Genomic DNA, 10725 nt, shown 5'->3' on the forward strand with positions numbered 1-10725 from the left:
TTAAACTTACTAACTTACTAAATTTAATACTATTAAATTTAATATATCAAAATGAATATGGTAATACATATATCTAGCTGCATAAAAAGCCAGATCTAATTAGGTAATTTGTATGTGATTAGTTTACTTAATTGTGACTCTTAGGGACGCTGCTGTATACTCCACACAACAGATGAATCAATAAGAAGCATTTAAAACACATTGGATTTATTGATGATTGTAGAACGGTTCTTTGTTGTGGGAAGAAGACAGGGTCAGCGTTAAAGTAAATGATTTTTTTTTTTTTCTGTCAATGTTTTTGCGACAGCTCTTTGCGTGCAGGTTGTCGCTCGGCTCTCTATCGACTGGTCTCTTTCGCTCTCAAGGTGTCTCCCCGGCACAATCACTAGAAAACAGGTGTTATTAATTATTTCTGATTGGGCTACTGACCAGCCGCCGGTGTCTCCACTCGCTCTCCCAACTTTCTGGGTGTTCGGCCACTCTCTCTCTCCACCACAATGATATACATTCACCAGTTCACACTTGCATTCGTTTAAGTATAAAGCATATTTGGCGTGCTGTCCGGGGGGAGGGCTCTGAGCTCGAGGAGACACCCTAACTCGAGTTATTCCCCTTATAAGGAAACAAAGAGGAGTTGGGATTCGAGCGAAGTATCTAGCCCGGCCCCAGAACGCTCCACCCGGGAATGTAATGCATGAGGTGAGGTGACGGGGTGGTGGAGGGATGCTAAAGTCGTGAGATGCTGCAGGTAAGACAGGTTTGGTATATATAGGCGTTGCTCAGAAACTGATTTGATGATGGGATATTGTCAATGACGTATTCGATACTGAAACTTCTGCGCATGCTCCTCCCGAAATTTGTTTACAAACATCACTACATACATACATACTGTACATACATACATACATACATTTATATAATATCCAAGAGCAATGTTTTAAGAAACAAAAATAGAAAAATTAATAAAATAACTTTTAAAATGGTTGCAATAAAAGCCAATTTCAGATAGTATTATATATTCACATTTGAAAACTATAAAATTAATTCATTTTTTAATTGGCCACTTTACATTATTACAAATATAATGTTCTGTATAATCCAGTTACACACATTTTAGTATTTTAAACAATTATTCACTCAATTAGTTAATACGAAAGCAATACAAAGAGTATATACTGTGTTTTATAGGCCTATTTTTATTTATATATTTGTAAAAGTTGTTAAAATATATATTTTATTTAGTCAACTGTTCAAGTAAATATTTTCTAATTCCTCTTTTAAAAATATACAGTGCATCCAGGTTTTTTTTTTTTTTTATAAGTTTACAACAATTTAAAAAAAAATTCACATTGTCATTATGGGGTATTGTGTGTAGAAATTTAAGGAAATAAATTAATTAAATCAATTTTGGAATAAGGTTGTAACATTAAAAAATGTGAAAATAGGTGAAGCGCTATTAATACTTTCCAGATACATTGTATAGTCAACTGATTTACAATCCTTTAAACGACACACAATGATTTAAAAACAATATTCAACTAATAATCTCTGAAAATAAGGGTATATTTTAGAACTGTTTATGTTATATTAACCATACAAAATTTATCAATATTTATCCTATTTATTAATAAACTAATTTATTTTCATTTCTTTTTCTTTAGCTTAAATTTCTTAAACAGCATTTACACACACACACATTATATATATATATATATATATATATATATATATATATATATATATATATATATATATATATATATATATATATAAACACACTGGAAGAAATGCAGGTTTCCACACAATTCTTTCATGATGTCCTAACACAGATTAGCTAATTTAATTGTTTTATAATCAATCCACTTAAAATAATTAAATTGTCCCCCAAAAAGCTTAAGAATTGAGTTGGTTCAACTTGTAATAAATAAGTAGTTTGAACAGGCAGCAAACCTCATTTTTTAAATGCAGTATTTACATCCATAAAATCTCTACAACAATCAAAAGATAAAACAAAATGTCTCTCGACAATACCCTGTGTTTGTCAGTATGTCGAAGGAGTGACATCATTTCCTGCTATCTGGGATGAAAGCGTCATAATGCTCTCCTCATTAGAATTCATTAATCATTGTGCACATTTTGCAATATGCATTCAAACATTTGTTTTCTTTTGATTAAATTATGATTTCACGGCCTGTCAGACGCTCTCCTTTGAAACTCGGGAGATGAAGAGAAAGGGTTTCGGAGGGGGACTCAATAATTACAGCTACTTTGGTGGATGAATAGACCAGAGGCAGGTCTTTAAACCAGTCCCGCCATCTGTAAATACACGCATTCGGCTGTCTGCTTGTACTTTGTTGGCGAGAGATGGATTTTCATTGCAACTTTCCATTGAAAATTGCAATTTACATGTAAATCATTTGGCAAGTCACAAACTAATTGGTTCTGAGAGGTGCAAGGTTTCGTTTTGCCCGATAGTTCATAATTGAGAGTTGATGGCGTCTTTATCAGAAAATAATTTTGTGTACTGTTCGCTGCTTTTCAGTACAACCATCATTATAGACCCTCAGATATGTTTGCAGCCAGACCTCCATTTAAAGATGTGCGTGCGTTGAAGTTTGATGCGATTAATTAAAACGAATACGAGATTAAAAAGGCAGTGCCCTTGACTAGCATATGTTTACCCACAGAGCAAGTGCGATTGAAATATTATCAGAAAATTAAGATTTTTACTTTACTCATCTGATGGATCACCTTCACAATCAGCCACACAAGAGATTTTTAGATTCTGTATCAGATTCTCTGCTCACTGCTGATTCGCCAAAAGTGACATTTAGACAAATAACGATTGTGATCAGTGACAATGAAATGCAGTATAATCAAAGGTAATGCCATTGTGTATGTAGATAATTAATTCAAAGATAAACAGTGCAACAACACGAATAGACACACTTGCACTCTGCATTTCAGTTTGTTTCTGTAGCTTTCCTATATTTACTCTCTTTTGCAAGTCATAAATGTGCATTTTGTATAATTGTGACTTTGGTTACCTGTGTAACTTTGTTTACCACACTTGTTATTTTATTTCCAACAATTGTGACTCTCTTATTTGAGATATTCTTTTTATTGGGACTGTTGTCACATTTGCAACTTAAGTCGTCGCGGTCATGCTGCATTATTGCCCCATAGACTTCCATTCATACTCATGTAAATGCGACAGCCCGGAAATGAAAGCTTGTGCAACAAATGACTGTTTGACAGAAATGACAGTCTCGTAATTGCGAATTTCTAATAATTGTGACTTTTGTTACATTTACAACTCTTTTTCACAATTATGTCTTTATGATTATTGTGACTGATTACATTTGCAACTTTGTTTACCACAGTTGTAACTTTATTTCTTACAATTGTGACTCTCATTATTGAAACTTATTAATAAATATGACCTTTGTTAACCACAGTTGCAACTTCATTTCTTACAATTGTGACTCTCGTAATCGCGACTGTCTTATTATTGCGACTTTTGTTAAATTCATAACTTTGTTTACCACAGTTGTAACTTTATTTTTCACAATTGTGACTCTCATAATTGCAACTTTCTAACAGTTGTGACCTTTGTTACATTTGCAAACTTAATTTGTTTGCGACTGTTGTAACTATATTTCTCAGAATTGTGACTCTCATAACTTTTTTTTTTTAATTATTGTGACTTTTATGACATTTTCAAAAAATTTCTGTGATTTGGTTATCACAGTACTTACTTTATTTCTCACAATTAAGAATTACGACTTTCTTAAAATTTCAATTTTTTCTTTGTTTGATGTTCGATTTGCAACTTTGCTTACCATAATTTTGATTTAATTTCTCACAATCGTCAGTCTTAACCCCAGTTGTGACAACAGTTTACCACAGTTGTAACTTTATTTTATCACAATTGAGAATTACGACTTTCTAAAAATTGCGACTTTTGTTGCATTACAACCTTGTTTACCACAGTTGTAACTTTATTTTTCACAATTGTGACTCTTATAATTGTGACTTTCTAATAATTTTGATATTTGTTACATTTGCAACTTAATTTGTTTACGACTGTTGTAACTATATTTCTCACAATTGTGAAGTACGACTTGTTTAATAAGTGCAACATTTGTTACATTTGCAATTTTCGAATTATTGCTAGTTATGTTCGATTTGCAACTTTGCTTACCATAATTTTTATTAAATTTCTCACAATTGTCAGTCTTAACCCCAGTTGTCACTTTATATTTCTCAATTGTGTCTCTCATAATTGGGACCTTATAAATATTGTCATTTTGTATTACATTTTCAACCTAATTTGTTTACGACTGTTGTAAATTTACTTCTCAAAATTGTGACATGCATAAAATGCAGATTTCTAATAGATGGGACCTTTGTGACATTTGCAACTTAATTTGATTAAGACATTTGTAAATTTATTTCTCACAATTGTGACTCTCATAATTGCGACTTTCTAACAATTGTGACCATAATTACATTTGCAACTTAATTTGTTTACGACTGTTGTAACTTTATTCTCAGAATTGTGACTATTATAACTTTTTTTTAATTATTGTGACTTATCACATTTTCAGCTTAATTTGTTTACGACAGTTGTTACTTTATTTCTCACAATTAAGAATTACGACTTTCTAAAAATTGCAACTTTTGTTACATTACAACTTTGTTTACCACAGTTGTTACTTTGTTTCACAATTGTGACTCTTATAATTGTGAGTTTCTAAAAATGGTTTTCTTTGTTACATTTGCAACTTAAATTGTTTCCGACTGTTGTAACTATATTTCTCACAATTGTGAAGTATGATTTGTTTAATAATTGCAACTTTTGTTTCATTTGCGACTTTGTTTACCATAGCTGTGACTTTATTTCTCACAATAGTGACTCTCATAATTGCAAATTTCGAATTATTGCAAGTTTTGTTTGATTTGCAACTTTGCTTACCATAATTTTGATTTAATTTCTCACAATTGTCAGTCTTAACCCCAGTTATGACTTTGTTTTTCACAATTGTGACTCTTTTAATTGCGACCTAATAATAATTGTGACCTATGTTACATTTTCAACTTTGTTTACCACAGCATGACTTTCTCACAATTGTGTCTCTCATAATTGGGACTTTATAATTATTGTGATTTTGTATTACATTTTCAACCTAATTTGTTTACGAGTGTTGTAACCTTATTTCTCAAAATTGTGACTTGCATAAAATGCAGCTTTCTAATAATTGGGATCTTTGTTACATTTGCAACTTACTTTAATTACGACATTTGTAATTTATTTTTTACAATTGTGATTCACATCTTTCTAATAATTGTGACTTTTGTTATATTTACCACTTTGTTTACAACTTTCATTCGCATAACTGTGACTCTCAAATTTTCAACTTTCTAATAATAAAAATTTCTGTTACATTTAAATCTTTAGTTGACAATTTGTTTCTCTAAAATGTTCTCATAAATTATGTTTTTTATTTTTTTTTTAACAAAATTAAGGATAAACATAATTATATAATTATTCTAAATCAACAAAAGGAGGAGCATGATTAGTAATCAACCTAATTCGTAAGATTTATAGGCATATACAGCAGAGCTATACCTCTGGTATGGGCAACAATTCAGAGCTCTCTACATCAGCATACCAAATATACATTCTTTTACACTATTTATTATCTGTAAGTGTAAACTTGCAAATTTATGCAGGTTGCAATTTACAACTTTGTTTCCTTCAGCTGCAACTCCATTGTGAATTGCAAGCTCCTTACAGTATATTTGTGACTTCTTGTGAATTTGCATATCACATCTCACATTTGCATATCTATAACTAGTATACTAATACTTTTTTCTTTACATTTACAACTTTGTTTCCTTCAATGCAGACCTGCAGATACTTTTACAGCTAGACCTCCATTGAAAGATGTGTGTGCGGTGAAGTTTGACAGGCCTTGTTAATTAAAACGAATACAAGATTAAAAAGGCAGTGCCCTTGGCTAGCGTATGCTGAGCAAGAACAATAGAAATATCTACTGAAAACAACACTTTGAAGATCTGATACGGCCTGGAGATGGATATCAAGGCATCTGGTGAACGCGTGACATCAAAGGCTAGCAAGATATTGTGAAAATCAGAAAGGAAATCTGGACGTTAACCAGGGCTAGGAAACGGCGACGGCCTATTAATGAGCGTTATCGAAGCTTGCAAGCATCCAATCAGGTGGGCTTTTCATCGTAAATACTCAAAAGCAGCAGGTTGCTGACTCTCAAAGGCAGTCAGTCTCTGAAAGCAAACGTTTTGACGTGTTTATTCACTCTGCTGCTGTGTGAAGTCACTGAAACATGCTGTTTGTTTTTTACTTTGATTGAAGTTTTTTTGGGCTCTATCAGAGAAATATCAAAACACATCGAGTCTTTAACGTGATAACAAAGAACCTCATAACACAAACAGACGTTTAACTGACTTAAATAGACTCAAACACACCAGAGGGAACTGTTTGAGTTTCAAAGCCAGACACTTAAGTTTGTAAATCCTAATCTGATGTTTGGGTTTGAGATGTTTTTTGTTTTATAAATAATTTGTTTGGTCTCTTTTGTTTCATGTTGACTGCTTTGTTAGTTTATAGTGAGTTGGGAAAGTTGTAGTGTTTTGGGGGCAAACAAGCTAACTTAAATTGGTTGTTGGTACTAAACCTTTTCCCAAGGTACCAACAATGCTTTGAACTTGTGCTTTGAAGAGATTTTCAACCGTTCTCTGAATGGACTGGAGGTTATTTCTTTCTTTTTTTTTTTTTTGTCATGGAGGCAGCGTTTCTTACCCATTTCATGCACTTCATTTTGATTAATAGCCTACATGTCCAATCACACACATAGTAGCCATGTAAACACAGGGCTTGAATATGTAGATCATGGCAGAGGACAAACATCTGGTTGCGTAATGCAAATTTAGTCCCTAGAGGCAACGATAGTGGGTCTGTGGGAAGGATGAATTGGTCGACGTTCAGATTATTCATCTTGGGCCCCGGTGGATACTTGCTTTAGCCTTCACGGTCAGCCACACAGGAGATTTATAGATTTCAGGTCCTGGGTTTCTGGCTGTGAAAGCAAGTCACTAATCGTGACATTTAGACAAATAATGTTTATGATCGGTGACATGGAAATGCAGTATAACCATAAATAATGTCATGTAGTTAATTACGTGAAAGACAAACAGTGAAGCAATATAAACAATCACACCTCTGCTCTCAACCATGCAACATTGTGTCTCATAATTGTGAATTTTTGTTACATTTGCAGCTTTGTTTTTTTAGTTTCAATTTTGTATCTCATAATCGTGAATATCTAATTTTGTAATTTTTGTAACATTTGCAGTTTTATTTCCTACAGTTGCAAATTTGAATCTTAAAATTGAAGCTTTATAATTATTTCACATTTTGTTAATTCGCAGTCTGATTTCCTTGTGGCTTTGTATCTTATAATTGATGAATGATTCAATTCATAAGAAATGTTTTGCACATTTTACACACTTACGGCACAAATCGTTCAAGTTGAAAACTGAACTTCAGACATTTGTGCCTCATTTAACCAATCAGAAGCTTGTTGTTGATGTCCCAAGGGGAAATTCTCTTGCCGACACCTTATAACAGCTTATCAAAATGGGCTCGGCTCAGTCTGAATCTTCCATCATCAAGTTAGAGTTTCTGAATGAGTTGATGAACTCACAGAGCTGGGTTCACCTCTGAAAGGATCTAGTGGACTCAGACATGATGCCGAACAAGTCTATGCTGATTTTCAGCCTTCCTAAAGCACATAACATAAACACAGCTACTATCTCAATAAAATCCATGTTAGCCATTTAGCAATAAAGCTAAAGTCACAGAACAGACAGAAAGCCTGCCCATGACGCTAATCTATTGTGATCCCGCATCTATTGTGAAGTGAATTTGACATGCAATTGAAGCTAATTTTACATGCGATTGAAGCAAGTAAACTCAAACTGACATATCCAGCAATTATCTCAGCCCTTCCAGCTGCAATCCATCTCTGGGAAACATCCATACACATTCATTCACATTCATACACTACAGACAATTTAGCCTGTATCCAATTCACCTGTACCACATATCTTTGGACTGTGGGGGAAACCGGAGAACCCAGAGGAAACCCACGCGTATGCAGGGAGAACATGCAAATTCCACACAGAAACACCAACTGACCCAGCTGAGGCTAGAACCAGAGACCTTCTTGCTGTGAGGCGACAGCACTACCTACTGTGCCACTGCGTTGCCTTACAGTTGCAACTATTACTTTTTACATTTTTGTTATATTTTCAACTGTTTGTTGAAAATGTACATATGTTAGTCTGTTTTTCCTTATCCCGAGGCCTCCATAATACTGGACCAGGCTGTATCGTGAGCAGATGGTGGTCATGGAGGACTGGAGAGCATTAGACTGATTCCTGAAATACCCCATTGACAGACGAGCCTCTGCAATGATCACGTGGGCCAGCCTGAACACCCACCGGTAACCTACTCACTCCTGCAGCTTCTCCACGATGGATGTCCAGTGTTCTCTAACCTCCAGAATCTAGACTGCAGCTTTGCACAAGAAGTTTGGTCAGAGGAGAAATTGTAATGCCCAACTGAACCTGGTTTCCCTCAAAGTTTTTGTTCCTCACCACTGTCGCCACTGGCTTGCTTGGTTTGGGACTCATGAAGGTGCGCATGAATGGATTAGCTATTAAATGTTTGGACTTTCAGCAGTAAAATTTACACTGAACTGAACTGAACTAAACTGAACTTGAACACTGAAAACTGGACTGACACGTTTCAATTTATTAGAAACTCCATGATAAGCTGCTTGGACACAATCTACATTGTAAAAGTGCTATAGAAATTAAGATTAATTGAAAAAAAAACTAATATATCATAATTGCGATTTCCTGTTTATTGAGATTTTTGTTACAATTTGTACAACTTTTCCTAACTTTTTTTCCAACTTGCAATTTTGTATCTTTAATTTTTTATCTTACAGTTGCGACTATGTTTCTTTATATTTAAAATTTTGTTACATTTTCAACTGTTTCCAATAGTTGTGAATTTGTATCTGATTATTGCTACTTCACAGTTATAGTGATTTTTGTTACATTTGCAATTTTGTTTTCCACAGTTGTGACTTTATATCTCATAATTCAACTTCCTAATCATTGTGATTTTTGTTTTATTTTTTAGCTTTGTTTCTTACAGCTGTGACTTTATATATAATAATTTAACTTCCTAATTATTGCGATTTTTGTTACATTTTTAGCTTCGTTTCTTACAGTTGTGACTTTATATCTCATAATTCAACTTCCTAATTATTGCGATTTTTGTTTCAGTCGCAAGTTTGTTTGCATAGTTGCAACTTTGGCTCTTATAATTGCGACTTTTAAAAATATTGCAATTTTTTTAAAATATATTTTCATTTTTGTTACATTTTCAACTGTTTTCTGCAGTTGCGTCTTTGTATCTCATTATTGTGACACTAATTATTGTCATTGTTACATTTGTAGATTTGTTTCCAACAGTTGTGACTGTTTCTAAATATTTTCTTTTCTTTTTTTAAAATTTTCATTAGTTTCCTACAGCTGTACCTTGTATGTCAAATTTGCGACATCTCCATACTTGAGATTTTTGTTACTTTTGCAACTTTGTTTCATTTAGTTATGACTTTGTGTCTCATAATTGCAACTTCCTAATTATTAAAATTTTTGTTGTATTTGCTGCTTTGTTTAGTACAAATGCAATTTTTAACGTTTAATTCTGACTTTGCTTATAATATTCAGATATTTGTATACATCTCCATTCAATTCCTACAGTGGTGAGATTATTTCTCATGATTTGGACTTTCTAACTATTGCGATTTTATATATATATATATATATATATATATATATATATATATATATATATATATATATATATATATATATATATATATATTTTTTTTTTTTTTTTTTTAGATATGCAACTTTGTTTTCTACAGTTGTGACTTTCTCTCATAATTCTGACTTTTTAATTATAGCAATTTCTGTTACATTTGCTTTGTTACAGCTTTGTTTCCCACAGTTGCAGCTTCATTTCTTACAATTATTACTCATAATTGAGACCCTGTTACATTTGCAATTTTAGTTATTACTTCATATCTCATAATCTGACTTTTTAATATCTGATTATTGTTACCTTTCTGCCTTTTGTTTCCCACAGTAAAGAATTTGCATCTCGTAACTGCAAATTATAATCAAATTGAATGCAAATAATGCAAATTAAATCATAATTCTTATAATAAGTATTACTTTTATTATATTTGCTATTAGCTGTGACTTTGTATCTCATAACTGTATTTTGCACTTTCATCTTTATTTTACACACTTAATTTCTGCATAGATGCTAATTTAATTACATCCATAATTACAGCTTCCCACAGTTGTTTTTTTTTTTTTTTTTTTTGTGATTATATCTAATAATTTATACAATTGTATCTTTATATCTTATAGAAATCTCCCTTTTTATATTTTTACTCCCGAGGCCCATTTGGCTAGCATACGTGTCTACTTTACAAAATCCAATTTACTGCAATTACTGCCTGTTTTTGACACTAACAGGTGGGTATTAAAGCAAGAAAGGAACCAGATTCACAGATCGCAATAAAACTGATGGGA

The 10725-nt window shown here is 32.7% G+C and overlaps 1 long non-coding RNA gene across 1 annotated transcript; it reads left to right on the plus strand.

The window, feature by feature from the left end:
• Window positions 1-362: 362 nt before the first annotated feature.
• LOC141380104 (uncharacterized) lies at window positions 363-9819 on the plus strand. Its single transcript, XR_012397551.1, has 3 exons — window positions 363-748; window positions 5913-6246; window positions 8409-9819. It is a non-coding gene; the product is annotated as an uncharacterized lncRNA (long non-coding RNA).
• Window positions 9820-10725: the final 906 nt, after the last annotated feature.

Source organism: Danio rerio, chromosome 22 (genome assembly GCF_049306965.1).
Source record: "Danio rerio strain Tuebingen ecotype United States chromosome 22, GRCz12tu, whole genome shotgun sequence".
NCBI lineage: Eukaryota > Metazoa > Chordata > Actinopteri > Cypriniformes > Danionidae > Danio > Danio rerio.